Below are 20,106 nucleotides of genomic sequence, written 5' to 3' on the forward strand. Positions count from 1 at the left end.
AAAGAGAGAGATTAGGGATTTATGTCTCAGGTATTATCAATTTCTACTAATTCTATCAGGTAATGCCCCAGACTTTTATTTTCCTTTGCCTGTGAAGACTATATATACACATTTGTGTGTATACATAAATACATGCATTTCCTTGTTTTCCAGAGATAAACATATTTAAATATGGACATAAGGAGTTTTCTCTCTCATTGTAAACTATAATAGCACTGAACTTTCTGTGACTTGAGGTGAAACACTTCATTATCCAAATCACATTATCATCTGGAAAGAGTTGGCTGTATTTAAACTGTGCTTAACTGTATTTAAAATGAAATACAACATATTTACATTTTCTCCCCTAGTTTATTATAAAGTTTACACTTTAAAATTTTTAAATAGAAAATGTTTCCCAGAAGTAGGATTTGTATTTGTTCCTTTGACTTAGCTGCAGGAATCAATCAGATCATGTTAAGGGGCACAATAAGGCTCTTTTTGAAGACTGTTATTAAATATACATAAGAATAGACACTTTTTTGTGTTCAGAAATAGAGAGAATGAGTTCGATGTTTTTGAAGATTGAAATCCTTCAAAGCTCTTTTCTTTTGCAAGAAAACAAAAGGCTATTGTAAATTGAAGCGCTGAACCAGCGACAGCAGCAAAGTAATTAATTGCTCATTCATGAAAGAAAAAGTATAAGTGAGAAGCAAAAGTTAACCCTCGAAATAAAGTGTACAGCTAACAAACCAGCTATCAGCATCTTTGTTTTTAAACATGATGGTCCTCTTTGCTGGTTGTTTTGTTTTGAGGACTGGTGGCAATGGTTGATGCTGCCATACCTATCTTGGAAAAAAAGACACAAGCTGCTTCTAAAGATTTAATATTTTTTCCTTAGAGGAAAATTTTGCACTTATGGTACTGTATTGTGAAAGCCAAGCTAAGGCATATTCTATAACTAGTCTCTAGCACTTTTAATACAGTATATTTATGGTTCTCTCTGTGATTAGATTATCTAATTTAAAACACACACACACACACATACACACACACATGCATATATGGTAGGAATGATTATTAAGCTTCTAGGGAGCTGTGAACAAATGCTAGAAATGGAAGACTATGTAGGATTTTCTCTAAAACAGTCAAATTAAGTGATCAATCCTATTTAGAAAGCTTTTCAATATATTTCTTGTCCTAGGGACTACAGCTCCAACCAAGAGCTGTGGCTGGTAGCTACTCTGTCTACATTTGCAACAGCTTGAGCTATGCCATCTCACAGGGTTTAGGGAAATTGCTGCCAGCATAAAGCAAATAATTCCTTCCTTCCGGTCTTCAAGAATTGCAGGAAACTGTAATTTCTCATTATCAAACCTTCTGCTCTGTACCATCCCGCCGTACCTTCAAATTGTAAGCCTTATTCACAACCACCTTTCTGTCTTAAGCACAGGTGTATATGTTTTTTGATGTGACAAAATCACACTTAGTTGTCAGCGGTATAACATCTTCCTAAGGTGATGGGGAGAAATCTGAAGCAGTTTGAAGGGTGGCTAAAAAGATCTCAACATTTAATATTAAAATCTTGACTGACATCATCTACAAAGGTTCATGTGTTTAAGTTAGTTGGAAAATCAAGCATCCACTTGGAGTTCACCTAAAATACTTGTTTGCTTTACCCAAATGAGCCTAAGGCACAACTTCCCAAATTTCATCTCTAAAAGTTAATTTAACTGGAGGCATCTTTCTTGGATTGCATTGATTTAATCTCTCGAGCTACTGATGGCAACAAAACAAAGGACAGAGTTTAGGATTGATAATAAAAATAAATATAATAATACCTTTCTGTTACAGGGTAAATATAGTTCTCAATACACAAACAGCTAATTCTATAATTTCATTTATAAGTGCATATTTAAAACTCAGAAGCCATTTTCCCATGAAAACATTGTAATAAATGGTTATTGGGATTCTTGATTGACATGTGAAATGTATTTGAAGTGCAGAAGTTGACTGCTATTTTAAATTATTTCTCTGGGAAAATGTATGCAGAGTGCCTTAGAATGTCAGGAGAAGGGTTATTCTCCTGATTCCACGTATGGGCAGGAATATTCCCTCCCCCATCTGTGACCACAGACTTGAAGTGCTAAGGATTGAAGGCACCAGTGGTGGCTCCCATAGCTGGAGAAGGATTTTAAGCAGAACAGGGGGTTGAATGAGCATGGCTAAAGGACTGGATCGGGAGGCAAGGAACTGAGATGCCTAAAAACAGAGGGATGGAAGGGTATGGGGTGGGTAGGTAATGGTCCCCAGGAGCCAAAGGCCTGACCTTATCATGACCACCCTCTGCCTATGGCAGGAAGGAGGATACAGCAGCAGTGGTTTTCTCCCTCTTGAGAGATAAGGACTTCATGGTAATGGTAGCAGTGGAGGGAAAGAGAGGTCCTGTCTCAGTCTAGATGGAGTGCCATTTACACGTATTGGACATAAGTAAGTTGGGAGTCTGTGCTGAGTGTTTTCTTTTTTGGGATCTTCTGAATTCTGGCTGCAAATTATCAGCAAGGCTTAAGAGAGAAGTTCTTGTTAAAAAAATATCATGTGAATATTTGTTCATTGAAATAATTATTGAGGGTCTACTTTGTGTTAGGCATTAGCTATTTTAAATTCTTTGAGGAGCTAGAGGGGTGGACACAAAGCAATGGCTCAGAAATTTTAGACTGCAAAATGTATTCTAATGGTTATGTTTCTTTGACTTCAAGAGTTTACAGTAGTGGGGAAGATAGTATTCCCTGCCTTATTTTATTTTATTTTTTTCTTTTTTGGGCTACACCCATGGCACATGGAAGTTCCTAGGCTAGGGTTCGAATCGTAGCTATAGCTGCCAGCCTATGCCTCAGCCACAGTAACTCAGGATCTGAGCCGTGTCTGAGACCTACAACACAGCTCATGCCAACAAAGGATCCTTAACCCGCTAAGTGAGGCCAGGGATTGAACCTGCATCCTCATGGATACTGGTTGGATTCGTTACCGCTGAGCCACAACAGGAACTCCTGCCCCACCTTATTTTATGGGGATTCTTGTAACTGTGATAATACAGAAAGAGCAGATTAAGCCTTCAGAGGAGGGAGAGATCATTTTGAGATAGAGAAAATGGAGACGATATCATGAAGATAGTGGTGTTTGAAGCAGGTATTTAAGGATGGCTAAGATATACAGACACAGGGTAGGATATTCCAGTCAATCTGAAGTCAATACTTGAATTAGATTGTTTTTCAGTAGGCTGAGAGCATAAGAGTAAAAGATATGAATTTGGAATCAATAGGTCTTAGCAATTTATTAGATAAAAAGAATAAGAAAGTTCTAATTCCTGAGCTGGAGTAATTGTGAAGATACTGAAATCATTACATAGAGAAAACACATGAGAAAGTCCATGTTTAGTTTAGGTCACAGTGAGACTGAGCAGCCTTTCTGTCTAATCCAGTGGACAGGGGCAGCCAGCAGGAAGAAATATGGGACTGGAGCTGTGGAGAGGTGCTGGGGCAAAGAGTTCCAAGTCCTACAGAAATCACAGGTTGGGTAAGATCATCAAGGGCTCCGGAAGATAAAAGGGTTGAGAATATACCTTTGGGGGGAATATCTCTCAGTTAGGGAGTAGGAGGAAAGAGTGTTCAGAGAGGTGAGGAGCAGAGAATTACAAGAAAAAGGTAGTTAGCATCATCACAAAATAAAAAGATTTATTTTCTTGAGCACAAATAAGCATCCACCTACTAGGTTAGTAGCCAGGAAATTTTTTGCTAACTTTTAAGAGAAGAATTTTAATAACATGACAAAGCTGGGTGCCAGATGGCAAGGCTCCGGAAGCAAGAGAGGGTTAGGAAGTAGAGGCTGTGTAGAGAAAGGAGGAGAGAAACAGTTTCACTATTGAAGATGCTATTGCAGATCAAGGGGCAAGATAAAGTAAAGAGACATCAAAATACAAAGGTGAACAGGTTACTTTCTTACTCAAAAATATTTGGGAGAGTTCCCATTGTGGCTCAGTGGTAATGAACCTGACTAGTATCCATGAGGTTGTGGGTTTGATCCCTGGCTTTGTTCAGTGGTTTAAGGATCTGGCGTTGCTGTGAGCTGCAGTATAGGTGAGTCTGGCGTTTGGCTGTGGCATAGGCTGGCAGCCGGAGCTCCAATTAGACCCCTAGCCTGGGAACCTCCATATGCCACAGGTGAGGCCCTAAAAAGAAAAAAAAAAACCTTGGTAGCTCTTAGGGCCTAAAAGATACAGCTCATATTTCTTTTTTCTTCTTACTGTCTATCTTTTTTTAAATTGAGATATAGTTTGTGTACTGTAAAATTCTCCATTTAAAAATGTAACAGTTCAGTAGTTATTAATACCTTCTCAGAGTTGTGCAACCATCGCCACCATCTGATTCCAGAACATGATTTCATCATGCACCCTCCACTGCCCCCAAACCCCCATATATGTTAACAGTCATTCTCCATTCACCCTGCCTCTCAGCCCCTAGCAACAACTAATCTATCTTCTGTCTCTATGAATTTGACTATTCTGGACATTTTGAATATATATTGAATAATAAAATATATGTGCCTTTTGTGCCTGGCTTCTTTCACTTAGTATAATGTCTGCATGGTTTATTCATATTGTAGTATGTATCAGTACTTCATTACTTTTTATGGATGAATAATATTTCACTGCATGGATATACCACATTTTGTTTATCCTGTCTTTACTTATTTGATATCCTATCTTTATACCATGACTTGCTTAGGTTGGTTCCAGCTTTTGACAATTATGAATAATGCTGCTGTGAGCATTTGTGTAGAAGCTTTTATTTTGTGTGAACATGTTTTTATTTCTCTTAGGCATGGTATTGATGGGTGATACAGTAACATAGTACATATTTAGTTTTTTGAAGAAGTGCTAAATTACATTTCTATTGCTCAGTGTATCAGGGTTTTGACTTCTCCATATCCTTGATAACATTTGTTATTATTTATCTTTTTGGTCATAGACATTCTAGTGCATGTGAAGTAGTATTTCATGGTGGTTTTGATTTGTGCTTCCCTAACGCCTAACAATACCGAGCATCTTTTCATGTACTCATTAGCCACTTGTGTATCTTATTTGGAGAAATGTCTATTCAAATTATTTCCTCATTTTTAAATTGAGCTATTTGTCTTTTTATCATGGAGTTGTATGGGTTCTTTGCATATTCTTAATATCAGACCCTCATCAGATAAATGATTTGCAAATATTTTCTCCATTATGTTGGTTGTCTTTTCACTTTCTGGGCCATATAAAGACCTCCAGGATTTGCTTCCAATCTATCTTCAGGTCTTATCTTGATCTCTCATTTTAACCATTCTAACTAGGTGCATTCACTTTCTATTTTTTAAAGACACCAAGCTATGCTCACCATGCTAATGCCACCATGCTAATACCACTATCTCCACTGAGATATGCTTCTTGTTTTCTCTACCACTATCCAAATCCTACCTATGCTAAAAAGCACACCTCGTAGTTCCCGTCATGGCGCAGTGGTTAATGAATCCGACTAGGAACCATAAGGTTGCGGGTTCCAACCCTGGCCTTGCTCTGTGGGTTAAGGATCCGGCGTTGCCGTGAGCTGTGGTGTAGGTTGCAGACGCGGCTTGGATCCCGCGTTGCTGTGGCTCTGGTGTAGGCCGGTGGCTACAGCTCCAATTCGACCCCTAGCCTGGGAACCTCCATATGCAGCGGGAGCGGCCCAAAGAAATAGCAAAAAAAAAAAGACAAAAAAAAAAGCACACCTCAGATTCTGCCTCCTTTTTGAAACCTTCATTGGCAGTCTTAGTCTAGATGGATCCTTTCTTATTTTATTTTTATTATTTTTTATTTTTTCCCTTCTTTTAAATTCCTGTAGTTTATACTTTCTGTTGTTGCTATCAAACATTTGGAACTTGGCATAGGATACACAGACTCTTATTAATTTTTGCAGCATTTTTACCCAGATGAAAGTGGATCCTTTGCTTTGTATATTTATGTTTGTGTTTGTCTGAGAGAGAGAGAGAGACATAGGTTTTTATTTTATTCAAATTTGTTTTGGGAAAACTCTCTAGTTTACCTTTAAAACAATCACACATGATTGGCACTAAACCAATTCTCTCTCTCACAAATTCATATTTATTCCTGATATTAAATTTATTTAGCAAACTATCTTTCTTCATAAAAGTAAACACTTGCAGTTTGTAAGTTCTGAATGAGGTTTTCAAAGAGGAATATTGGTAGGAAAATTGATTTCACTAATTTAAATATTCCAAAAAATAAATGCACTGCAATTTGTTATTATTCCTTTAATTATACTTATTATTATATGTAAGACAATTAGAGAAATCTGAAAACACAGTTATTTCTAATATTATGATGAGTCTATCTTTTTAAAAGGAATATTATAGAAACCAACCATTAATGTGGAGACTGGAAAAACTGAGTATGTAACAGCTCCCAGCAGGAAGACTGATGATTAAAACTGGGCTATAGTTCTGGAGGAACAGGTTACCAAGGGTAACAATCATGACTGATATTGCCTAAAATGGAGGAATATATTACTAATAAATGACGCTTAATCTATGGACAAATATAGAGAATGAAATAGAAAATAAAACCTGGTCAATAATCACATGAGAGAGAGATTAGAGAAAATATCCTCCCTTTGTATTTCTTTGTTTTTCTAAAATTTTTATCAGCATTATTTTTATTAAGAACATAGAAATTTATATGTTAATTTAGGGAAAATGATCCTGTTTGTGATATGATCGATCTGCCCAAGAACATTTATTTCTTTCATTTAAAAAATTTTTATTGGGGTACAGTTAATTTACAATGTGTGATAATTTCTGCCATACAACAAAGTGATTGAGTATACATATATACACATCCATTCTTTTTCAGATTCTTTTCCCATATAGATTATCACAGAATATTGGATAGAGTTCCCTGTGCTATACAGGAGAACCCCAATGATTCCATATACTACTGTGTGCATATGCAAGTCCAGAAAGATAAACTTTCACGTTGTATTTTGACACTGGTGATGGATGAAAAAACACCTTTTTTCCTTGAAAAATTGATATGTTTATATTGAGTATTTTAGGTAGAAGAAAGAAACGGGAATGGATATCTAATTTCTCTCTATTCCTTCTTTATCAAATTAAGCAAGGGTTATATACATAACTGAGGAGACCATGTACAAGTCAATTCAAGGCCATTTGGTATAAATGACAGGTAAGGAAAAATATTTATTAAGCTAGGTTTTCTGCTTCCTCCCCCTGCCCCCACTCTCCTATGCAAGGGGGGAAATAAAAACTTTCTTTGGCCTGGGGAAGAGAAAATGAGGGTTAGAGAGAAAGTCAGAGACCTTAGGTCACTGAAAAGGGACTCTGCCCATACCACCTCCTCAGGCAGAGTCCCAGGGCAGATGAATCAAACCCCCTGACACACTTGGCAATCTGAGCAATGGGGATGTACGCCTTATCTTTGGGGAAGTGTCTCAAGAAATGACAAGGTCCAGAGTTCCCCCACATCCTTGCTTGACATGACACAGCAGCAACATAGTGCTATGATGATAAGTTATGATTGGCTTGAAAGAGTCTGAGTCCGTCAAAATATGCACCTCCCTGACCAAGAGTACCATGCTGGAATTGCCATACTGTCCTATTCCCTAAGAGAGCTGTGTGAAGTTAGCTAAGGGATAGTAGGTGAACCTAAAGGGACCTTATGATTGTGACAAAGGTATGCAAGGCAGATTGGACTACACAATTTATGAGTGGGGGTGGCTGGAGATATCTTTTGGTGGTTAACATCACTGGAAGGAGAGGTCAGTTGAGGACTAGATGGAATTTTTATGAACATGTCTCAGGATGTCTTGGTAGACAGATGATGGAAGAGATGAGGTCTCTTTCCCAAAGGCTTAGATTATACACAAGGACCTCAGAATGTAAATTTTCCTTTAGGAAGAATGAGAGGTGGAGAAAGTTTATCCATAATTGACTAGGATCACATTTCTGTCATAGGGGAGAGCAGCGGTATACTGGTAAATTTTAACATCTGGCTTTCCAGCAATAATACAAAACCCAGATTTGCTGGTTTTTAAAGTGTAAATACTCCCACCACAGCCAATTTCAAACTAGCAACCTGATGTCACTAAATATTGACCTGGGAAGAAATGAACACAATCAGCCTTTGAGCCAGTATCAGTCCATTTTGCCACACACATAGTACTGGGGGAGCATATCAGAACACAAAGTGAGATGTTATAGAAAAGGAGGGGAGTTAAAAGTTTTACACAGCTGAGTACAGGGCTTGAAAATTTGTAACTGCTGTAATTGTTTGGATTAAACTAAATTTTGACCATTGCTTTCTTCATTCATTTGACACACTCCTTTTAAAATTCATTAGAATTTGGGTTAACTTTCCCAGATCATTTGCAAAGGGAGAGCAAAGGCAGGCAGTCATTCTTGTTTATTTTCCCCTTCTACGGTTTGATTGTACAACATGATTATTGTTTCACTAATCATTTTTATATCTTCAAGGGAACAAGGTTTTCTAAATATTCCTGAGGCTAGGTAATAGTAAATCCCATGGGGAATGAAGTGGAGAAGAATTAAGGTAGGAACATTCGATTAGAAAAAGGCAGTGCACCATTATTTTTTTATTTTTAATTTAATTTTTTAATTTTTTACAGAATAAAATACATATATTTAAATACAATTACATTCACACAGATTATTATATCATGGATCTTAAGAAACAGATTAAGTGACTCCCTCTGGAGAAGTGGAATGGAAAATATGCTGAGACAAATAGGAAATTTATTCTATACTTCATCCCATTTTCTATGGCTTTCATCTTTACCATTCAGTATTATCTGTTACATTTCAATTTTTCTTTAAAAATTAGCATTATATTAAAATTGTGTATATTATGCAACTAAAATTTATAAAGAAGAAAGCCTTATATACCATTAAATATTTTATATAGCATAATAAAAAGAATAACTTAACTGGTAAGAATAACGAAAATAATACACCCTCTGGAAATAACTAAAATATAAAATGCATAAGTTGGTTAAAAAACAGTGTAACTATATCAATATGTCCTCACAATTTGTTACATCTTATTGATTCTTCAATATAGACATTACACCATTCTAGGTGATGTGATAAACAAGACATTATAGACCTTACATTGTACCGTGGAGAAAAATGGTTATTAATAATACAATTGTAGAACTGTATTATTTAATTGTACAGTGGCATTATTTAATTATAATTACCATAAGTTCTTTGATGGAGAGGAAATCAGAATCAGATGTAAGAAGACTTCAGCATTCCAAGAATGATGTCAAATGACCCCCTTCATGGTGGATTATGCACTTATTTACTATGAGATATGTTTCTTCTCCAGAGATTCCTTGTTTGTGTATCAGTTGTAGATTTTTGGTTTGCAATTATTCTGAAGTTTTGACATAAGAGTCTATATGTACATGAGATTGTTTTCAGTTGTTGTTCTCTTAATTGCAAGTTCACCTCCAGTGTCCTGCACTTGTACCCACCTCTTCTCATGATTTCTGATTTTGGTGGTATAATTGTGCATGGATGATTTTGTATCTTTCCTGGTGAGCCTTGTCATTTGTGGAATTTTTGTTTCCTGTTGCTGTCTTTTCTTTTCTGCCTAGAGAAGTTCCTTTGGTATTTGTTGTAAAGCTGGTTTAGTGTTGCTGAATTCTCTCAACTTTTGCTTATCTGTGAAGGTTTTGATTTCTCCTTCAAATCTGAATGAGAGCCTTGCTGGGTAGAGTAATCTTGGGTGGAGGTTTTTTCCTTTCATCCCATTAAGTATATCATGTCACTCCCTTCTGGCCTGCAGAGTTTCTGCTGAAAAATCTGCCGATAACCTTATTAGGGTTCCCTTGTATGTTACTTGTTTCTTTTCCCTAGCTGCTTTCAAGATTTTCTCTTTGTCTTTAATTTTGGTCAGTTTGATTATTATGTGTCTTGGTGTGTTCCTCCTTGGGTTTATTTTATATGGTACTCGTTGTGCTTCCTGGATTGGAGTGAGTGGTTCCTTTCCCGTGTTATTATCTCTTGGAATATTTTTTCTGTCTCCTTCTCTGTCTCTTCTCCTTCTGGCATCCCTGTAACATGGATGTTGGTGTGTTTAACGTTGTCCCAGAGTTCTCTGAGACGCTCTTCATTTGTTTTCAATCTTTTTCCTCTTTTCTGTTCTGCGTCTGTAATTTCCACTAGTCTGTCCTCCACCTCGCTTATTTGTTCTTCTGCCGCCTGTATTCTGCTGTTAGCTGCTTCTAGTGAATTTTTTATTTCAGTTATTGTATGTTGCATCTCTTCTTGTTTAAGTTTTATATCTTGTATCTGGGCTTTTGCTCGGTGTTTCCTGTAAGCTATTCATCTTTGCCTCCAGTTTATTTCCAATGTCTTGCATCGTCTTCAGCATCAACAATCTAAAGTCTTTTTCCTGGAGGCTGAGAATCTCCTCATTGCTTAGCCGATTTTCTGGGGTTTTTCCTTTCTCCCTCATCTGAGTTCTAGTTCTCTGTCTTTTCATTGTTAATAGGTGTTTGGTGTGGTGACCTTTTTACAGATAATAGAGTTGTAGCCTCTCTTACTTCTGGTGTCTGCCCCCCTTGTGGCTGAAGTCAGTATGGGGGCTTGCTGTAGGCTTCCTGATGGGAGGGGCTGATGCCTGCCCACTGGTAGGTGGGGCCGATTCTAATCCCTCTGGTGGGTGGGGCTTATTTAGTCTCTGGATGGGATTAGAGGCAGCCGTGTGCCTGAGGGGTCTTTAGGTAGCCTGTTTACTGAGGGGCGGGGCTGTGATCCCACCTGGATTGTTGTTTGCCTTGGGCTTCTCAGCAGCTGACTGATGGGTGTGGCCAGATTGTCCCAAAATGGCCACCTCCAGAGAAAGGCAGCTGCTGAATATTCCCGAGAGCTTTGCCTTCAATGTCCCTCCCTCACAACAAGCCACATTCAGCCCTGTTTTCCCAGGATGTCCTCTAAGACCTGCAGTCAGGTTTGACCCAGATTCCTATGGAGACCTCGCTCTGCCCTGGGACCCATTGCACGTGAAAGTCTGTGTGCGCCTTTTAAGAATGGGGTTTCCTTTCCCCCAGTCCTGTGGAGCTCCTGCACACAAGCCCCACTGGCCTTCAATGCCAGATGCTCCCAGGGCTCTTTCTCCCAGTGCCAGATCCCTGCATGTGAGGGTTTGATGTGGGGCTCAGAACTCTCACTCTTGTAGGTGAGTCTCTGTGAACCAGTTAGTTTTCAGTCTGTGGAGCTTCCCACCCAGTAGGTATGGGGTTGTTTATATTGTGAAATCACCCCTCCTACCTCTTGATGTGTCCTCCTCTTTTTCTTCTGGAGTAGGGTATTTTTTAAAGGTTTCTGGTCCATTTGGGTGGAGATCGCTCAGCCTTTAGTTGTGAATTTTGTTGTTTTTGTTGTTTGAGCTCTAGTCCTTCTATTCCACCATCTTAATCCTCTCTCAACAGTGCACCATTATTTTTTGAGGGATTGTGGGGGTGCCATACATTATTGGTTTATAATATTCTATATTTTCATTCCATACGGACAAGACATCACCTGTGTCCTAGGAGTTTCTTATTCATTGAATAAACAAATGACTCTTCATATATTTAATAGTGCATTTCAAAAGTATCTAAGAGCTAAAATGAGTTCCAATAACCCTTCAGCTCTTCGTGATACTCATAATATTTAGCTAACATTAGGATTCCTTAACCAGTGAGTCTCCTATTCCATGGTTATGTTTTTCCTTTGACATTTTGCAAATGAAAAAATTAGGAAAAGAAGACACTAAGTTAAATAATGGAAGTGAGTAGCAAGTTTTATATATACCCTGTAAGAATAAACATTATTTCCCTGTCATATTCTACAGTATTAACAGAAATAAAGGCCTAAAATGTGATAATAAAAGGGTAATAAAAGGCAACTGCATATTTATCAGGAAACTAGTTGTGATGATTCCTCTATATTCTTGGTTTTAATATTAAAAATATAACTGATATTCCTTATAAGAGTACCATAAAAGCTGAATGAGTTAAATTTCTCTAGGCAATTTTCAACACTAAGCGATGATTTTTCAAACTAATGACTATTTCATAGATACGGTGGAGAGACATTCAGCATCTGTAATTCTCGCTGGCCCAAGAGTGAAGAGATAAGTAGTAATCATGCCTTCAAGGTAGAATTCATAATCAAATCCTTAATTAAACTCAATATGGAAAGCCCTTAATAAATATCAAAATCTGACTACCAGATTTTCTGGCAAATATTTAATGTTGTGTTCAGTATCTGCTGTCTGAACATCACTGTGGAAAGAAATAAGCCTTTCTTTTTATTTACTGGGTACTTGGGACTATCAATGTCATATTTAAATGGAGAAGTATGCTATATTTTAATAACACACCTTCATATTATCCTATTTTTGCTTTACACATACTTAACACTTTCAAAAGAAATTTCAACTCATGTTACTATTTTAAAATTAATATTAATTATGTATTAAGTGAATATGTGTGGCTGATTCTTTTTTTTTTTTTTTGTCTTTTGTCCTTTTAGGGCCACACCCGTGGCATATGGCAGTTCCCAGGCCAGGGGTCTAATCGAGCTACAGATGCTGGCCTACACCATAGCTCACGGCAATGCCAGATCCTTAACCCACTGAGTGAGGCCAGGAATCGAACCCACAACCTCATGGTTCCTAGTCGGATTCATTTCCACTGTGCTATGATGGGAACTCCCTGATTCTTTTTTTTTTTTTTTTCAAGGAGTTTTTAATCAATCCTCTTCTATTCATCCCAGACCAAAAATTTCATTGTCTTTCTTTTTTTCTTCTCTTTTTTAGGGCCACACCTGTAGCATATGGAAGTTCCCAGGCTAGGGGGTCTAATCAGAGCCACATCTGCCGACCTACACCACAGCCACAGCAACGTGGGATTTGAGCTGTGTCTGCAACCTATGCTGCAGCTCACAGCAATGCTGGATCCTTAACCCACTGAGTGAGGCCAGGGATCGAACTCATATCCTCATGGATACTAGTCAGGTTCTTAATCAGCTGAACCACAAGGGGAATTCCTCCTTGTCTTTCTTGACCAGTTTCTTTCTTTCATACCCCACATCTTTATATTCTCTTTAGTACCTGTCATCATTTAACATACTATGTAAATTATATGATTATCTTGCTTACCATGTCTTCCCAGGGTTCCCATAAGGGCAGAAATTTTTGTCTGTGTTATTCATCATTATCCCTTCAGTGCCTAAAAGAGTTGAACAAACATTTGTTAAATGAATGAATGATATATTTCATTCATGTGGATTAAACTTTATAAAACATGTGAAAGTATTTAAGTGGTACAAGATTATGTGCTGCATTTATATTGTACTGAGAACAATGAACATAAGCAAGGGACAAGTGCTTTTATCCTGGAAGGCAGCTGTTTGAATTTCTCAATTAGGACAAAATGTCATCTTCTTGATATCAAGTACACACAGGCTTCTAGAAAGAGGCAGAGTTTCAGATCCTGCTTGAAACATGGACAGAATCCATTATCACCACATTCTCTGAGTTTGAGAACAACTGGCACAATGTTTAGAAATCAGAGTAGATTGACTATACAGGCAGTTACAGCATAGTGGTTAAAAGGCCTCCGAAGTGAGAAAACCTGAATATGTTATGGGGGGTGTGTAGGGTGCTATGTTTATGAGAATTTGGGAAAATTTTCAAATTTACTTGCCTCAATCTCCTCATCTCCAAAATAAAGATAATTATAGTATTTGCTTCATAGGGTCATTGTTGACTATTAAATGAATTCATGTAAACCACTTACAGCAATGCTTAAATAGAATAAGTGCTCATTAAATTAGAATTAGTATTTTCATCATTATTTTGACCATAAACACTGTGGCCATCAGGCACACATAGACTTATCAGGCAAATAAAGTGAGCCGGACCTCAAAAACTGAGGTCAGATCAGATACTGAACTAGAAATGGATCACTGGTATCTAGCATGATGGGGGGTGGTAGCAATGACGGGGGGTAGTATGAGTACCATTTCACAGCAGAGGATTCTCAAGCCAGATCAGCTGGATTTTCTGACCACTATTACAGGTTGTAAATTGGAGGAGAGAAGGAGTGAATGTGTTCCAAAAGCCCCTATCATAATTTCCCCCCAATTTCTGATATTCTAGTAGATAATGAAGTGAAGGGTATGAGGTCAGAGTAAAGACAGCTGGCAGGGAAGGAGAAACAGTGTTTTATCTGTGACTGGATCATGCTATTCAGTAGGAGGAGTGTATAAAATATTCCCATTAAAAAATAGAGAAACTGAGAAACTAAGAAGTAATTTGAAATAAAGTCAAAGATAGAGTCAAATATCCAGATGATATGCCAAAATTCTATCAGCCATTTGATGTTTCTGAATATCTTGGTGTCTAGCATTGTGTAGGTAAAATATTCAGCTGCTTGTCTAAATTTTTCATTTTTCATCCAGATGTTTCCATTCCTTACTGTATGTGGATATATTTAATAATATTTATAGTTTAATTAGGCATTTATGAAAGCAATTATGAAGTTTGATTGGATATTCATAGTTTTAAAACTATAAAGAATGGCATAAAATGTTTGTACTGCTATAATAAAATTCTATTTTTATTTTGCAAAGATGTACTTGATTTTTCAATAGAAGAAAGAATATAAAAAATTCAGTGTAATAACAAATTTGACACATCTGTTCTTCCTGTATAGAATCCTAGAACTGAGGGGCTGAAATGCACTTTAGGTCACAGACTGGCTTGTTCTAACAGAGGACCACCTCCATGAGACATGAGTTTGGGCAGGGAATATCTAAGATTTGCATGGCGCTGAGAACTGCCTTTCTGAAGTTTTTGTCAATTAACCCTCTTTCAGGTTTTTGTAGTTGCTGCTCAGAATCCATATTTGTTCTTTTCCCTTGGGCCAATCCTATAACTATTTAAAGGCAACTCCTGTGTCTCTCTAACTTCTCTCTACTTCAGACTACATATCTTTTAATCTAGTGTTGAAACACTTCTCAACCCTAATCACAATCCTCTGTATACATACCCATACTTTCATTTCCTTTGAAAATGATAACACTGGCAATAAACATGGTACTCTCCCTCAAGCCAACCAGCACAGGGGGCAAGGGGACAATTACTGTTCTTATTTTGGACTCTCTAGACATGCATGAAGACTAATACACAAGTATTTACCAGTGTTTTGGAATTGCTTATTGGTTTCTTTGTTGTTTTTTTTTTGAAGTTGGAGTTCATTGTTGATTTCTTTTAGTTGATGTTAACTAAAAACCAGCTGGATTCTTTTCATGTGAGCTGCTCTCATTCTGTATGTCTTTCACCTCATGAGAAAGCTTTGGTTGTACGCTACCACTGAGAACATGGCATTACTTCTTCCCTACCAGGTTTTATCTTGTAAGCTTCTGTAGGTCATTCAGGCTGTTCAGATGTTGGAGTATATGTCTAACACTGTACCTACCTATTCTTCCCATTTTTTTTTAAATGGTCACACCCACAACATATGAAAGTTCCTGGGCCAGAGATCAAATCTGAACCACAGCTGCAACAACACAGGATCCTTTAACCTACTGCACCAGGCTCGGGATTAGGACCCATGCCTCTGCAGTAACCTGAGCCACTGCAGTAGGCTTCTTAACCCCCCTGCACCACAGAGAGAACTTCTATTCTTCCCACTGTTACGTCAGCTGAAAATTTCAAATGCATGGTTTTGATGCCTTTATTTAAGCAATGATTAAAATCTGAATAAAACAGAACTAGACCCAAAGTACATCCTTGGAGAGGTCTCTCCTGGCTTGTAGCAGTGAGGAGGGCCTTCCAATCATTCACTGGGTGTGATCTCTGGAGAAGATCTGTATTTACTCAGAGTCTGAGGAAAATCTTTGGGAATAAACAGGTTTTGTTGGGGAGTTTACAATTTAAGCACCTTAAGGGTTTCATTTATTGCTAAGAATTAACATCTAATTAATTTGTTAAAATGTTTCAACGACAGCAAACAAAGTAGGTAAAGAGAAAAAAAGCAAGAAAAAAAAAAAAGATTAGTTGATGCCATGTGTAAGACGTGAAGTTGAATTGTGCCCTGATTAATTGATTAAGGATGGTTCCTGTGGTGAATAATTACATTCAATAACTGTCAATATAATTTGCAATCAATTATCACTTATAAAACCAGCCTATAGCGAATTCAATTTTACATGCATCCTAATACAACTGCCACATTCTGAAGCATTACTTTCTATTTCTTATATCATGTCCTTTATTACATTAATATAATTTGTAAGTTCTCACTTTTTATACAAGATATCATCCTTCCACTTTCAGAAACTGCCTTAAAGTTTATTTTTTTATTTCTTTTTTCTTTTTAGGGTAGCACCTGTGGCATAATGGAAGTTCCTAGGCTAGGGATTGAATTGGTGCTTCAGCTGCTGGCCTATGCCACGGGCACAGTAATACCAGATCTAAGCCGAATCTATGACATAAGCTGCAGCTTGCAGTAATGCCGGATTATTAACCTGCTGAGAGAGGCCAGGGATTGTACCTGCATCTTCATGGATACTAGTTGGGTTCTTAAACCTCTGAGCCACAATGGGAACTCCTACTTTTTTCTTTTTTATAGACAGTCCCTTGTGATTAGTAGCTATAGTCAGAAGTCACTCATCCTGGAGTAGATTGAATTTCTCACAATTCACCACTCTCTTGTTAGAGGCATTATACATCCACACCTCTGACATAACCTCATGGTAGGTGAAGAAAATTTCCTGCCTTTGACTCTGGGACTTTGTCATGTGACCTGCTTTGACCAATTGGGTGTTAATAGATAGGCCATAAGCAGAGGCTTGAAATGTGCTTATTAGAGATGTGTGTGTCAACACGAGAAGAGCTTTCCCCAGTAGCTGCTTGCTCTTTCAGCCCAGATCCTAGAAAGAACACATGTGGAAAAGAACTGAGCCTAGCCTGTAGCAAGATGTCATGTCCAGTCAGACCCACAACCCGAAGCAAAGTTCTCTGCTGAGCCCAGCTTACAGGAACTGAATCCCAGCTGACCTAGAACTTGTGAGTATGAGAATAAATGTCTACTACTGCATGCCAGAGTATTCTGGGGCTGATTTTTTAATGCAGCAATAGATAACAATACAGCTTTTCTGAGCAAGTACTATTTCTTATTATCAGTGGGATATTTATTGTCAACTCTGTCACTTAAGTTTAGTAGCAATTTATCTAGTCAGAATTTGACTTCCAGAAACCTCATTTATCTGTGATGTAGCCAAGAACACAGAAGAGAAAAAGAGCTCTCCTAGTGGCCAAAATAGATAAAATGTGCACATCACTAACACTCACACAATTATTCATAGGAGAATTCTTCAGACACTCACTCAGATATGTTTAATCTGATTTTTACATTCAATATAAAATCTTTGTTAATCTGGCATCCTAGTTTTGAGAAAGTATAAGAAGCAATATGAATGTGAGATAAAGGTTTTTACATCAAGCACCTGAAAAGAAATACATTGCGTGTGGTTTGAGAGCAAGTGAGAAAACATGGCAAATAGAGTAGTCTGGATTTTTCAGTGTGGAGCCAGAAAACAACCTACTTTTACAGGTCCTGAGACCTTCCCTGCTTTCCAGCATGGCCCCAAGACAGGTTCACAGAGATGCTTATTTGGGGGGAATAATGGAGCATGCTAGGATAGGCAGAGTAAGCATGTGTCACCTTTTTGGACTTTTAAACTCTTTTTGGACTTTATGGTAAATTAAAATAGTAAGTCCATGCTTTTGAATTTTATAAACAAGTATATTAAAAAAGGGGCTCTGTGTTTCTTTTTGTCAATTAAACACATTTATCAACATCATTTCATAAAGGAAGGCTATTTTAACATTAACCAAATAGGAGGGACATAAACCTACCCCAAACAGATCATCTGGCAAAGTAAACACTTTGTCAAATCTATGAACCTGTGCTGGGAAACCACTGATTTAAATAATTAACTTCATTTTTAAACAAAGATATACTATGGAAGGAAAAATTCAGATAATAGTTTAAGATAAAAATGGGACATTTCTTGCCTATTCTCTTGGAGACAAATGTTCATTCTCTTCTCCTGATAAAAGTTGTGTAGAAAAAAACTGAAAGATGCCACTCTATCACTGTTAAATCAGGTCCATGATGGTCTATTTGAGAAAACAGAAGTATACTATGCATTCTAAAACGTAGCACAATTTCCATCAAAAGGTTAAAATGTAAAAGATTATGATGCCTTAAATTTAGGAGTACACTTTTGTTTACCTGGAAATATAACTCTGGAGTCTTATTTCTTACCCTTCTATTCTACATAGCTGAACTATTATTGTGTATCAATCATGTAAATCTCACCCCCTCCAGGAAACTTCCAGTGAGATGTAGCACTGAGTTAATGCATGGTGATTCTTAGAGCCATAAAAGTGTCAGCTTATATCCATGGCTGACCTCTTTTAGGAAAGAAGAGAACATGGCCCTGAGTGGATAGAGCTGAGGACCAATCATCCTTCCCCTAAGCATTCCCAACCAGCATGCAACTTCTTCCACTGATGTAGTTACTATGACTTTTATAATGAATTACCAGGCCAGGCATCATACACAGGCCATCAACATTTCCTACCACATGCTAGAAGGGATATGAGACACAGATGCGTATTACTCCTATCTCAAAGCGTCTATAATTATCTGGAGAGATAAGTCTGTTATGACACCATAAAACAAAACAATAAAGACAAAGTAGTAGCTAACTGAGAATGAAACTATGTGTTACTGTTTTCAGTATTTGTAGGAAGTTTGAGGAGAGGTCTTGCAGGACTGGAGTACAGGAAGGATTCAGGGTCTGAGGCGCCATCCTTGAGTCAAAGTATGATTTAAGGGAGTGGACAGAAGCAGAGCAGTCATTCCAGGAGAATGCCATGCTATGGGGTGGTGACTTGAATGGCAGGAATCCACCAGCAGCAATAAAAAATACTCTTGGAGAGTTGGGGGTAATTGCAGATTAAGGGCATTAGAATTAGAGGAAATAAAAGGCTTTTGAGTAGATAAGTAATTTGATGACACGTAAGGTTGACCTAAAGATACGAATAACAAGAAGACAACAGTTAAATGTATAAGTGAATCATTTTTAAAATAGATGGACACTTCATTAATTTAGGCAACATATGAGTACCCTGAAGAGATGAGATAAAGGATAGGAGAAGGCAAGGGAGATTTGAGGATAGGCAAATGTCTGAAGAATAATGGAATACTTGGATGACCAATACTAATTCACAATTTGACTTGTGCCATCTTGGGAGGTGCATTTGGTTCACAAGTTTTGGGGCTGTAAACAAGCCCTAGGTTCTCAGGAAAGCCAAGTTCCCCAGGAAGTCAGGAGAGGGATAATGCTATGCCTCTTGTCTCTCAAAAGATAATCAGCTGGTAGTAGAAACAATGATTATTAGGATTGGTCTTGCATCTTTTATACTTGCTACAAAATTCTCCAACTCTCTAGTTAATATGGACAGCAGAAATGCACTTCTACTGAGGATTTTCTATGCTATTTAATTTAATCACGTGCAAACACCACCCTGTGATGTGGATATTGTTAATCATTAACCTATGAGGAAGTGAACACTCAGTAAAGGTAACATAGCGATAAAGGCGAAGCCTGGGTTTCCATGCTGATCTTTTGACCACATAAATCTTTGTCTTGTTATGTTCTTTTTCTTTCATGACCTGGGGCAAGGGGAATGCGCATCTCAGAAGATTCAGTTGCTGGACACTTTGAAACCATGCATAAAGAGATATAGCATTTTTTAAGAACACGAATAATGGAAAATAAAAGCTGCAAATATTTGTATATCATATAACCATTTATCTGCTCCTTGTGCTCTTTAGATAAGAAATGTTGTTTGAAATTGAATTTTTGTATTTTAAATATAGAGAACAAAACACAATGTTTCAATTCTCAATTGAGAATTTA

The sequence above is a fragment of the Phacochoerus africanus genome, chromosome 9 (assembly GCF_016906955.1).
Source record: "Phacochoerus africanus isolate WHEZ1 chromosome 9, ROS_Pafr_v1, whole genome shotgun sequence".
Classification (NCBI taxonomy): Eukaryota; Metazoa; Chordata; class Mammalia; order Artiodactyla; family Suidae; genus Phacochoerus; species Phacochoerus africanus.